Source organism: Pristiophorus japonicus, chromosome 8 (genome assembly GCF_044704955.1).
Source record: "Pristiophorus japonicus isolate sPriJap1 chromosome 8, sPriJap1.hap1, whole genome shotgun sequence".
NCBI classification, from domain to species: domain Eukaryota; kingdom Metazoa; phylum Chordata; class Chondrichthyes; family Pristiophoridae; genus Pristiophorus; species Pristiophorus japonicus.
This window is the reverse complement of record NC_091984.1, coordinates 235,245,675-235,259,022: the sequence shown is the minus strand read 5'-3', so window position 1 is coordinate 235,259,022 and position 13,348 is coordinate 235,245,675. Positions and strand designations below refer to the sequence as shown.

Sequence of the window (13,348 nt, the reverse complement as noted above, 5' to 3'; positions counted from 1 at the left end):
TGGAAGTCAGTGAGCACAGGGTGATGGGTGAGCAGAACTTGGTGCAAGTTTTGGATCACTTTTATTATCAAATGGGGGGAGCGTATCGATATACATTGAATAAAAAGTACTCCCCTAAAATGCCCTTCCCTTTCAAAGATCATTGCAATTCTGATTTATTTTCCTGAAAAGCTGGCAAATGGGCTTATCCAAAAGATAGGCTTCTTAGAGTTTTTAATGAAACGGTAATAATGATCACAGATTATTCTCACTGTTGATCTTGTTCCATCGCAGCTTACTTTTATCATTTTAGTTTGTTGTACACACAAGATGTACATTGGAAAGCCAATTCACAAAAAAAACCACACAAAGAATTCATATTTTCTCAATATGCAAATATTTATAGCGCATTTGACATGTTTAAAGTTCCTTGGTATTCTGTAGGCTGATGAATGCTTTTGAATTAGAGCCCACTGTGATCTTATCAAGTGGGCGTTCTACTGAAAATGAAAACATGGTAACAACTAACTGGAAAATCAGTCGGCGCTGCATTGCAACCACGAATGAAAACAAAGCTTGTAGGGCTTACAAGCAAACTATTGGCTTAACTTACTTCCTTGATGTCCTTCTTACAATATCAAAACAAATATTTACGTCAGCTGGTCTATACAAATTATACTTCATTGAAGAGGTCGTTTGTTTCACTATTTAAGCATGAGGTGTCTGCAAGCACTGGGTGATAATGCCAGCAACTTCACCGAAGGACTGAAGGCAAGAACCACAGTCACAATGTTTATGGGTTTTAATCCAAAAAGATCTCCTGTAATATGATACTCCTAGTTATATAAAACTTCTGCTGTACTGTACAGTACTGTGTACAGAAACTCATTCCATCAGTAGTCACAATAATTCTGCTTGAGGAAAGTGCACATGTATATATTCATTAGCTTTTTTCAATGCTGGGGTTTATTGGCCTGAGCGAAACACTGATGTTGGTGCGTCTATCTTCCCGGTGGATTTGCAGGATCTTGCAGAAGCAGCGCTGGTGGTACTTCTCCAGCGCTTTGAGGTGCCTGCTGTATAAAGTCCACGTCTCTGAGCCATATAGGAGAGTGGGTATCATTACTGCCCTGTAGACCATAAGCTTGGTGCTAGATTTGAGGTCCTCGTCTTCAAACACTCGCTTCCTCAGCTGACCGAAGGCTACGCTGGTACACTGGAAGGGTGTTGGACTTCGGCATCGATGTCTGCCCTTGTTGATAGTAGGCTCCCGAGGTATGGAAAATGGTCCACGTTGAAGCATCAAAGCACTGACCACACTTGACCAGGTCCGTTGGGCAGGCCACATCGCCCGCATGCCCAACACAAGACTCCCCAAGCAAGTGCTCTACTCTGAACTCCTACACGGCAAGTGAGCCCCAGGTGGGCAGAGGAAACGCTTCAAGGACACCCTCAAAGCCTCCTTGATAAAGTGAAATATCCCCATCGGCACCTGGGAATTCCTGGCCCAAGACCGCCCAAAGTAGAGGAAGAGCATCCGGGAGAGCGCTGAGCACCTCAAGTCTTGTGCGGCAAACCAGGCTCCCTCCACCCTCTTTCCTTCAGCCACTGTTTGCCCCACCCGTCTCAAAGACTGTAATTCCCGCACTGGACCATACAGCCACCTGAGAATTTACTTTGAGTGGAAGCAAGTCTTCCTCGATTTCGAAAGACTGCCTATGATGATGATGAGCTATTTTAGTCCAACTCCATTTTTCATACATTTTCTTCCACATGGAAGATTCCCCCACATCTGACTGCAGTGTTTCATCACGCCTGCGCCTTACATTGGGCAATCTTGCATCTTCTTCAATTTAGTGGCCTTGTGTAGGCTGGCTGTTGTAATTTTTTTTGAATGATAGCACTTGGTCAAAAAATGTATTTTTTTAACGTCTGAATTATTACTGGTGCAAAGCCAGACAAGCCAAAAGATACCACATCCAATCCCCAGGGTGTCCTAAGTTCGCTGATTTCAGCTGGAATAGCAGCTGGAGAGTTACAATCGAAGCTTTGAGATTGGGCATTATTTCCATTTCTGATTGGATTCCTGCAGTAATATGCATGGGTCAGGATCCACGTGGCTGTGAGGTACCATGCAGTTAAATAGCATGCCTATGCAAACTGTCTTGGCTTATACCTCAAGAATGGTCACTTGGGAGAAATATCTGAGTGTTGTCGGCGCCCATGAAGCCATGCTACAGCAAATATCAAGATTTTCCAGAGAAAAACATTACCAACATTAAATATTTACTTTTTGATCAGAACAAATAAGGGCTTTGATAATTCTGTCGGGGTCAAAGCTTCATTCCTGGCCGTACTACATGTTCTTCTCCTGCTGATCATGTTTCCTGAGTTGGTTTCTTCTGGCTCGACACACAGGCGCCCAGAGCTTCAAAGCTCCAGGTTACCTATCTATATACAAAACTAATTGTATCGAGCACCGTCTCTCATTCTTTGGAGTGCCAAAAGAAAGGGAGGACAGTAAATTTCAGCTGGCTTTTCTAACATTGATAACCTGACTTCTCCTCAGTGACCGGCAGCTGTGAGTGGACACGACTGCTTCCCACAAGGAGTAGCTGAGCAGCGGTCTGAAAGGAACAAGCCAGGTCAAACACAGCTCCATTTTAACAGTTAGACATCCAGGTGCTCTGGACCTCCAGGTGACCCATGAGCAAAACCAGGGAAGATCTGCTACTTTAATTAAAGCTACACATTACAACTTTCCCAATCAACGGGTTAGTTATGGTGCCCATTTAAAGGACAGCTTAAATAATGTAGTGAAGTTTAGGCTTTTCATGACATTTGTTTCCTTTTGGGCTGGTTTCCCTGCTGGTTCACCTATGCACCCAATAATTAAATATTTGGAGTTCCTGAGTTACCAAGGTATCTCTCTCCTTTGAAGAATAGTGGATATACTGAGCCCATTGACACTACCCAACCTCAGTGTCATAATTTTAGCCAGATCCTTTTCACTCCTTCATTATTTCCTTCCCTTTACTCTTCTAAAGGTATCCACTCATGTCAGAGTTTATTTGTTTTCCTATGAGCACTGACGACCATCAAGTACCATGACCAAGAGCTTAGGTAGTGAATTCTGGCAGGCTTATTGGTAATGGGGTACACCTGGATTCAGTGCGCCCACACCTGACAGCCACAAACATGCATTTCCAGCTCGAGGCATTGGATAGTAGTAAGGATTGGCAACCCTTGCTCAGAAAGATTGAGGCCAATTGGAAAAACCTCACTGCTGCCTCAACTGAGAGGACCAGATATGGGATATTCCTAGTATGCACGACTCACCCACTGTTCAGTTTTTGGGACATCTATTACCCAACTGATTTAAATGCATCAAATGGAAATTATAAATTACTTTGATTAGAACAATTAGCAGCAGAGGAGAAAACACCCCAAAAGAAAAATGTAGAGCAAGATGATATACTCTATCGTGAAAAGTTTGATAAAGAAACAAGGATATTTGGTTGAAGACTTCAAACAGAAAGAGAGCTTATCCACTTTGCACTACACACAGTGTCTGAGTTACCAGATTTTTACGTATTTCTCTGCAGCCTCTGACATAGTCGACCAATGCCTCTTATCCACCCTGGTGGGACTACCCTCGCTTGGTTCCATTCTTACCTATCCAATCCTAGCATCACTACCAATGACTACTTTTCCCACCCCTGCAATGTCATCTTCAGAGTCCCCAATGATCCATCCTTGGCCCCTCCTCTTTCTCATCCATAAGATACCCCTTGGCGACATCATCTGCAGACACAAAGTCAGTTTCCAGATGTATGCATTGACATCTAGTTCCACCTTTCTATCCCCCTATTGTCTCTGTGCAGTGAGATTGCTTGTCTAACATCCAGTCTTGGATAAGCTGCAATTTTCTCCAGCTAAACAATGGGAAGACCGAAGCCATTGCCTCTTGTCTGGCCACAAACTCCATACCTTTGCCATCAACTTCATCTGCCTCCCCAGCCACTGTCTTGGGTTCAACCAGATGTTAGCAACCTCCATTTGACCATGATATGAGCTTCTGACCCTATATCCTCTCCATCATAAGGACTCTGGAACAGGTGGGACTCCAGAGAATTCTCGTGTATTAAGTTAATAGGAGCTTTGTATAAAAGGTAAACTGTATGGTGGCAAATTGCAACTACTTACACAAGAGCTCTCAACCAATAGCCTCAAACCTCGTGATTATTAGACCAGTCAGGCACATTTATTGCTGCTTTTGTGGAATGTTGCTGCATGTTTTTTCAGGTTTTGTTGGAAGAAGAATTGAATCAATAGAGGAAGTATTACTGGGAACCGTATGGAAATACACAGATTAGTTTGCATGAAAAAATCAAATTCAGGTATTTGCATACTGGGTTTATCAAGTTTATATACATCTGCTTAATGATACCATAAGCTTATGGTACTGCTATTTTTCTATTTTCTGAGACAATGTAATGCTACATGCAATCTTCAGCTATGGTAGCTGCAGCGGCCAATATTGACTATACTCATGATTCCTGTCCCACACTATGAGGTTTTAACTCTTAATACCACTGAAGTGACATAGCAAATCACTCAGTTAAAAACAATTGCTAAAAGATTCACAAATAAGGGGGAAAGAACTCATACAGATCTAACAGCAATGACAGCCATTGCATCAGGACAGAACTTAGGCAATTTCAGCCCAGTTGACCCGGCAAAGTCCTCCGTACTAACATCCTGGGACCAGTGCCCAAGTTGGGAGAACTGTTCCACAGACTGGAGGGAAACAGATGGAAGGAGTGATCAATAATGCTCACCAATACTCAGTTCGGGTTCATAGGAACAGGAGCAGGCCATTCTGCTCCTCTAGTCTGTTTCGCTATTCAATTAGATCATGGCTTAGTGCCAGAACCATGCTGCTTCAGGGCTCATTACGCCTCCAGACATGGACACAAGAGCTCAATGCCAGAGGCGAGGTGAGAGTTGCCCTCAATATCAAGGCAACCTTCGACTGCGTATAGCACCAAGAAACCCTGGCAAAACTGAGGTCAAATAAGGGTCAAAGGGAAAACCCACCAGTGGCCGAAGTCATACTTAACACAAAAAAAGCTGGTTGTGGGCGTTGGCAGGCCAACCATTGCAGCCCCAGGACATGGCTACAGAAATTCTTCAGGGAAGTATACCGGTCAGGAGTGTGAGTGCTTGCTGATGATTCATCTCTATTCACAATTCCTCTGATAAAGAAGCAGCCCATGCCAGCCTACAGTGGGACATGGACAACATCCAGACTTGTGCCGACAGGTGCAACTATCTGTGCCACATAAGTAATGTAATGTCCATCGCCAACAAGAGCACATCCAGCCATCTTCTCCTGACCTTCAATGATATCACCATCACCAAGTACCCCACCATCAACAGCTTTTGGGTCATCATTGACTAAATACTTAACTGGATTAGCCATATCAACAGCGTGGCAAAAAGCTGGATATTCTACTATCCCCGTCTCTGCACAAGGCTCAGGTGAGAAATGCGATGGAATACTGATCAGTTATCTGATTGGTGCAGCCACAACTTGACACCATCCAGTTAGAGCTTGATCGGCACCCCTGCCAATGGACTCAATAGCACCACCCCCCCACCCAATCACTGGCACAATATAATGTAGTATGTTTGGGTAACAAGATGCACTGCAGCACCTCCCACCCCTGTGACCTCCACCACTGAAGGACAAAAGTAACAATATCATGGGAACAACATCCAAATCACACACCATCCTGACTTGAATATATATTGCTGTAACCTGCAGCATTGCTGGGTTACTAGCTTGAGAAAATAACCCACTGGCACTTGCTGCCTATGTTCAGTCATGAAAGATTAGCCACTTTGTTGAGGTGACTGAGGGTGCATCTGAACTGTTTCTCAACATGATTTAGTGCCATCGGTGGTGAAGGGCATTCATTAAAATATGTTTTTTCCCTCCTCCTAATGTTTCCACCTATCTCTCATGGTTTCTTTTTATCCAAGTGGTGAGTGCAACTTCAACCCATCTGTGATACTTATCTTGGTGTTGCTTGGCTAGGTCAAGCAGAGACACAGCCAGGAGATTTGGTCAGGAATCCGCTCATTTAGTTAAAGAGCAAGGGCATCTGTCCACGTTGCACACAGTCGGAAAAACAGTTGCAGAGAATGCTAAGCTGACTATGGGAATGTATTTATTAATTTGGGCATACTACAGCCATTTTCTCAAATGAGCTCCAATTGGTTTGACGTCAGGTACAGGGCAGGGGTAAGCTCAGGCCAACTTACCGACGTGGAGTTTGTTTTCATTTACTATAGAAAACAGATGTTACATTCGTATGAATTCACATTTGAATCCAATGCCATTTTTGTAATGTCAACGAGGTTACACAGGAGCCTTCGTTCGATGGTTTAAACGCTAGTCCAGCTGGTTTGGTCCACCAAGGTAAGAAAGTAAACTAGAGACAGAGGGTTAATTAAATTAACTAGTCTGACTACATTGCCAAGGGTGCAACACATGAGTAATCCAGACAACACTGAGTAATGTACCAAAAATTTATATTAAAAGTCAGATCCACATAGCGTAACTTTCACTCAGCTCAAATGTTGCACTAAGATTTTCTTTGGTAATGATTATACAGAAATCCCACATCACAGAAAACCTTCAGCTGAACATCTGAAATCTGCCGAACCCACAGTTAATTGGAACCACCATTAAAAAGGAGCATGTGATGTTGATTAGCCTACAGTACACGTCAAGTCTGATGCACATATAACGCAAGTCTCGTGATACTAAATCCACTATGGCAGCCACTACAGTACAGTTTTCAAGCAGGCGAAAGCAATCAAATTCAGTTGTACTCAATTATTCATTTTGCTTTCTACATACCCGGGACCTGTGAATTGACCTGATTTGCTTTCTTCCTTTACTTTAAACTATTACATTCTAGACATTATAATTTGAGGGAGCAAGAAAATAAGAAAGTTCTTTATAATTACACTTAAATATTGCAGATGAAACCACACAAGTACAGTACACAGACACAAAAGTGGCTGATGTGGAAAAAATACAAAAGGGGTTTATTTCATCCATTTTGGGTAAGGAAACTTACTTTTTTTTAAATCCCTTAATGTTTTAAGGTTTAAGCTTTGTAAAACTGTTATTGGATCCCCTAATCACATGAATTATTATAAACTGAACAACCTTTAGGATATGAACTTCAAGTTGTTTTGATATTGGAAGGCTGATTCTTTACAACACTGTCTCATTTATATAAGTGAGGAAATATATACAATGGTTATAGTGTAAGGTTTCCTAAGGTTCGTCAAACAGTCTCTAGTAGCTGTCGTGATTATCATTTTCCATTTTCCCCCGTTCATGAGGATGAATGGACTTGCATGAACCCAGAGCCACCAGCATCAACACATAAGTGAGTCAGATGCTTTTTCTTTTACTGCTAACTAACACTGAACTAGATGTAGCTAGTTCGGCGTCGGAATACAGAATGTGGGCTCATCAGTATTTTAAAACATGACACAACTCATGTGTTGAGCAAGCGGTGCACTCACTATACATTTTGCACTTATATTCTCAAATCCCATCAGCCCTCAGGGTTCCATCTCTCACTCATACTCTATGTAAGGATTAATTTACCAGGACCTCTTCTCCCCATTAAGTCCTTATTGCTGCCATGGATCTCCTTTTAGCCAGGAAGGAGGGATGGGCTGAGCTGCTGACTTCCTACTCCAAATTACACTGTATTAGGTCCAAAGTGGAATTTAAACAGTGCTGTTAAGGCGGTTGAATTCGGAGTCAACGAAAATGTCAGTCGATGGGATGGGACTGGTCCTGCTTGTTTTCATCCACACAGATGCACTGCTCTGCTCCCACTGAATGGCCTGGCCAAAAACAGACTCATGAAAGAAAGTTGAGTTTAAATGATGTTGATGCTGGGTTCGAACCTTACACCCTCTGGTTACAAATCTAATCATCTACCACTGAGACTTTAATAGTTCTCAATTAAGTCATTGGGCAGGCCAAGCAATATGGGAGAAACAACCTGATTAATCTCACTTCTTGGCGATGCAACTTCTGCAGGTTCATCCAGAGCACAACAGATGTGGAAACCTGAAGAAGAATGTGCGTCAATGCTCACCCTCCCAAACAGAAGATTAAGCGTATAGGGAATGAGGAGAAGGGAAGTCATTCAATGTTTATACAAAGATATGACAGTATTTGCACGTACCATTATGCACATAGTCTTGCATGAAGACAAAAATGTCAGAATGCATTATGTAGATAAACGCCTACAGTAGTGTTAATGATTTCACATCTGAAGGCTTCTAGCTCCAAATGGCTGACAGTAAGTTGTTAAAGATAAAAATTTCCTTCAAAATCTCACAGGTCTAGAGATTAGTTGAAACCCTACAACTAATAAAATCTTCAGGCGCTGGAGAAAAAGCTGCATTTAAAAAAAAGACAGAAATTCATCCAGAACTTTTGAACTATGACCGTTTAAACCCCAGTGGGTACATATTTAACTTTACAAATTAGGCAAATGAAACAAATTTAAATACTAAAACCTTTCCTTTATATAGAATTACATAGTACTTCACTGAATACCATTCATGATATGGTGAATTGGTTACGTTCAGGTTGGCTTGTGTGCAAAACACTTATTTAAAGTGGAGACAACTTATTATTCCATTCGAAGGGAAAGGGTAAAATACAATGATACTTACAACTATTTCTCTTTCTCAGAGTATCTTAGATATTATGGTTGCTATTTGAAGCAAGGTCAATACTGTACCTCATGGTGCAGGTTGACGATAACATGCTTATCACCTTCAATTTACAAAGTATTTTAACCTACTCTTTTAATTATGCGTTTTCAATACCTTTAGCATTGCACATTTCTTTTAACAGAACTTCTAAAAGTCCAGTATCCTTATTGCAAAATGAAAATAGTACAATTTGCATAAATACTCAAGATTACTGTAACAGAGTTGCCGGTACTGTAGTTAGATACTCATTTCCAACTGAAGATAACCACTTTTACTAAGGTGTTAACCTTCATTTCTGCTCTCAATATTCAATTTGGGATGTAGACCACATACCAATTAAAAAACTCTGCTAAAATAAGGTCTTGCATTGCTAGCGAATCTGCCTCTAACCCAAGGGGATTGTGGGTATCAGCCTTGGGAGATCAAATTTATTGAGTTTTCAATAATACGGAGAGAAATGTTCTCTTGGAAATCAAATTATAAGATCTTTTCAAATCTACAGTCATATTGAAAAGGTCATTTCTCATCATGTACTCCAACCTGAGTCATGTAAGTTACAATTGTTCAAATACTCTAGTGACAAAATTTTCTTGGCAATCCTGTCAATGAAATTGCAGAGAAATACAGAGGCTGAGTAAAAGAAAAGTATGGTTGCTCCCATTACAAAGACCATGGATTGAATATAGGCGGAGGGCGGAATGAGGAAAAACAGCAAAGCCATAATTATCAGGACAGGCAACGGAGAGCTTCTTTGTTGCAAGTGCAAGGATCGCCTTTCTCCAGAAGCACTCAGTCATGCTAGTGTACAACTTCAAAGGCAATGGTTGTCCTCTACTAGCCTAAAGTGGCCATTCTTCATCTAGGTGAACGTTGGCAGGTTATCTGATGATGGGGGTGGGGTGGGCTAGGGTGGCATTACAGCCTGATCTTATCCTTATTCACGGGAATCAGCTGCAACTCTACCCAAGTGGCTTATCAGTGCGCAAACTGCAGCAAATGCCAATGGGCTAATCAGCCAAAGGGAACCTCACAACTAAACTTCATCATGTCCGAGCCCAGCGTCCACACACATCCACCTCCGGCCAGGTTCACTGGAGAGCGACCAGGAGTTGGAACCCTGGCCTGGGTTTTGCCTCCCGAGCCCATGGGTGCAGAGGCCAACTCTTGCCCTAGCTGAGAACATAAGAACATAAGAAATAGGAGCAGGAGTAGGCCATACAAGCCCCTCGAGCCTGCTCCGCCATTTAATATCATGGCTGATCTGATCATGGACTCAGCTCCACTTACCCTCCCGCTCCCCATAACCCTTCACTCCCTTATCGTTCAAAAATTTGTCCAACTCACCTTAAATATATTCAATGACCCAGCCTCCACAGCTCTCTGGGGCAGAGAATTCCACAGATTTACGACCCTCAGAGAAGAAATTTCTCCTCATCTCAGTTCTAAATGGGAGACACCTTATTTTTAAACTATGCCCCCTAGTTCTAGATTCCCGCACGAGTGGAAACATCCTCTCTGCATCCACCTTGTCAAGCCCCCTCAGTACTTATACGTTTCAAAAAGATCACCGCTCATTCTGCTAAACTCCAAATGAGTATAGATCCAACCTTTCTTCATAAGTCAACCCCTTCATCTCCGGAATCAACCGAGTGAACCTTCTCTGAACTGCATCCAATGCAAGTATATCCCTCCTTAAATAAGGAGACCAAAACTGCACACAGTACTCCAGGTGTGGTCTCACCAATACCCTGTACAGTTGTAGCAGGACTTCTCTGCTTTTATACTCTATCCCCCTTGCAATAAAGACCAACATTCCATGTGCCTTCCTGATTACTTGCTGTACCTGCATAGTAACTTTTTGTGTTTAATGCACAAGGACCCCCAGGTCTCTCTGTACTGCAGCATTTTGTAATCTCTCTCCATTTAAATGATTTTTCCTGCCAAGTGGATAACCTCACACTTTCCCACATTACAGGTGCAATGTCGAAAATCCGGTATTCCGGAATCCGGACCGATCGGTGGCATGGTAGTCCGGAATCCTTAAAATGTTCCGGAATCCGGACCCACAGACCCTGCTGACCTCAGGGCCCCGCCGCTGCCCGACCTTGGGCCTCTCGTTCACTAGCCCCTGCTGCCCTTAGCTCGGGTCCTCGTACCCGGCCCGCCCGAACACCTCCTCGGCCATGGGGCCAGCTGGCCAGAACACCACCTTCCCTGTGCGGGGCCCCTCCCCACCCCCTCGATCCTGGGGGGGGGGAAACCCATCTGTCCTCAGCGGGCCATCCCACCCCTCCCATTTCTGACATTCCGAAATCTGGAAATACCCGAACCTGGGCTTGGGTGTTTCCAGATTTGTGACGTCAGAAAGTCCAGAAAGGCCCAGAATCCGGAACGGCCTCGGTCCCGAGGGTTCTGCATTCTTGACGCTGCACCTGTATACTCCGTTGGCCAAATGTTTGCCCACTCACTTAGCCTGTCTATATCCCCTTGCAGATCTTTTGTGTCCTCCTCTCACAACTTGCTTTCCCACCCATCTTTGTATCATCAGCAAACTTGGCTACATTACACTCGGTCCCTTCATCATTAATATTAATTGTAAATAGTTGAGATCCTTGTGGCACCCCACTAGTCACCATTTGCCAACGGAAAATGACCCATTTATCCCGACTCTCTGTTTTCTGTTAATTACCCAATCCTCTATCCATGCTAATATATTACCTCCTAACCCGTGAGCTCTTATCTCGTGCAGTAACCTTTTATGTGGCACCGTATAGAATGCCTTCTGGAAGTCCAAATGCACCACATCCACTGGTTCCCCCTTAACCACCCTGCTCGTTGCATCCTCAAAGAACTTCAGTAAATCTGTCATACGTGATTTCACTTTCATAAAATCATGCTAGCTCTGCTTGATTGAGTTATGCTTTTCCAAATAGAACCAGAGAAACATAGAAAATAGGTGCAGGAGTAGGCTATTCGGCCCTTCGAGCCAGCACCGCCATTCAATAAGATCATGGGTGATCATTCCATCAGAACCTCTTTCCTGCTTTCTCTCCATACCCCTTGATCCCCTTAGCCGTAAGGGCCATATCTAACTCCCTCTTGAATCTATCCAATGAACTGGCATCAACAACTCTCTGTGGCAGGGAATTCCACAGGTTAACAACTCTGAGTGAAGAAGTTTCTCCTCATCTCAGTCCTAAATGGCCTACCTCTTATCCTAAGACTATGTCCCCTGGTTCTGGACTTCACCATCAGCGGGAACATTCTTCCTGCATCTAACCTGTCCAGTCCCGTCAGAATCTTGTAAGTTTCTATGAGATCCCCTCTCATCCTTTTAAACTCCAGTGAATACAGGCCCAGTCGATCCAGTCTCTTCTCATAGGTCAGTCCAGCCATCCCTGGAATCAGTCTGGTGAACCTTCGCTGCACTCCCTCAATAGCAAGAAAGTCCTTCCTCACATTAGGAGACCAAAACTGTACACAATATTTCAGGTGAGGCCTCACTAAGGTCCAGTACAACTGCTGTAAGTCCTCCCTGCCCCTATGCTCAAATCCCCTAGCTATGAAGGCCAACATACCATTTGCCTTCTTCACCGCCTGCTGTACCTGCATGCCAACTTTCAATGACTGATGAACCATGACACCCAGGTCTTGTTGCACCTCCCCAATCTGCCGCCATTCAGATAATATTCTGCCTTCGTGTTTTTGCCCCCAAAATGGATAACCTCACGTTTATCCACATTATACTGCATCTGCCATGCATTTGCTCACTCACCTAACCTGTCCAAGTCACCCTGCAGCCTCTTAGCATCCTCCTCACAGTTCACACCACCACCCAGTTTAGTGTCATCTGCAAACTTGGAAATATTACACTCAATTCCTTCATCTAAATCATTAATGTATATTGTAAAGAGCTGGGGTCCCAGCACTGAGCCCTGCGGCACTCCACGAGTCACTGCCTGCCATTTTGAAAAGGACCCGTTTATCCCGACTCTCTGCTTCCTGTCTGCCAACCAGTTCTCTATCCGCGTCAGTACATTACCCCCAATACCATGCGCTTTAATTTTGCACACCAATCTCTTGTGTGGGACCTTGTTAAAAGCCTTTTGAAAGTCCAAATACACCACATCCACTGGTTCTCCCTTGTCCACTCTGCTAGTTACATCCTCAAAAGATTCCAGAAGATTCGTCAAGCATGATTTCCCTTTAATAAATCCATGCTGACTTGGACCGATCCTGTCACTGCTTTCCAAATGTGCTGCTATTTCATCCCTAATGACTGATTCCAACATTTTCCCCACTACTGATGTCAGGCTAACCGGTCTATAATCACCCGTTTTCTCTCTCCCTCCGTTTTTAAAAAGTGGTGTTACATTCGCTACCCTCCAGTCCATAGGAACTGATCCAGAGTCGATAGACTTTTGGAAAATGATCACCAATGCATCCACTATTTCTAGGGCCACTTCCTTAAGTACTCTGGGATGCAGACTATCAGGCCCCGGGGATTTATCGGCCTTCAATCCCATCAATTTCCCGCCCAATA

The 13,348-nt window shown here is 43.5% G+C and overlaps 1 protein-coding gene across 14 annotated transcripts in view; it reads right to left on the bottom strand.

Annotated features, from left to right (window-relative positions):
• Positions 1–13,348, bottom strand: part of fbrsl1 (fibrosin-like 1) — a 908,758-nt gene that overhangs the window by 270,823 nt on the left and 624,587 nt on the right. The window lies entirely within an intron of this gene.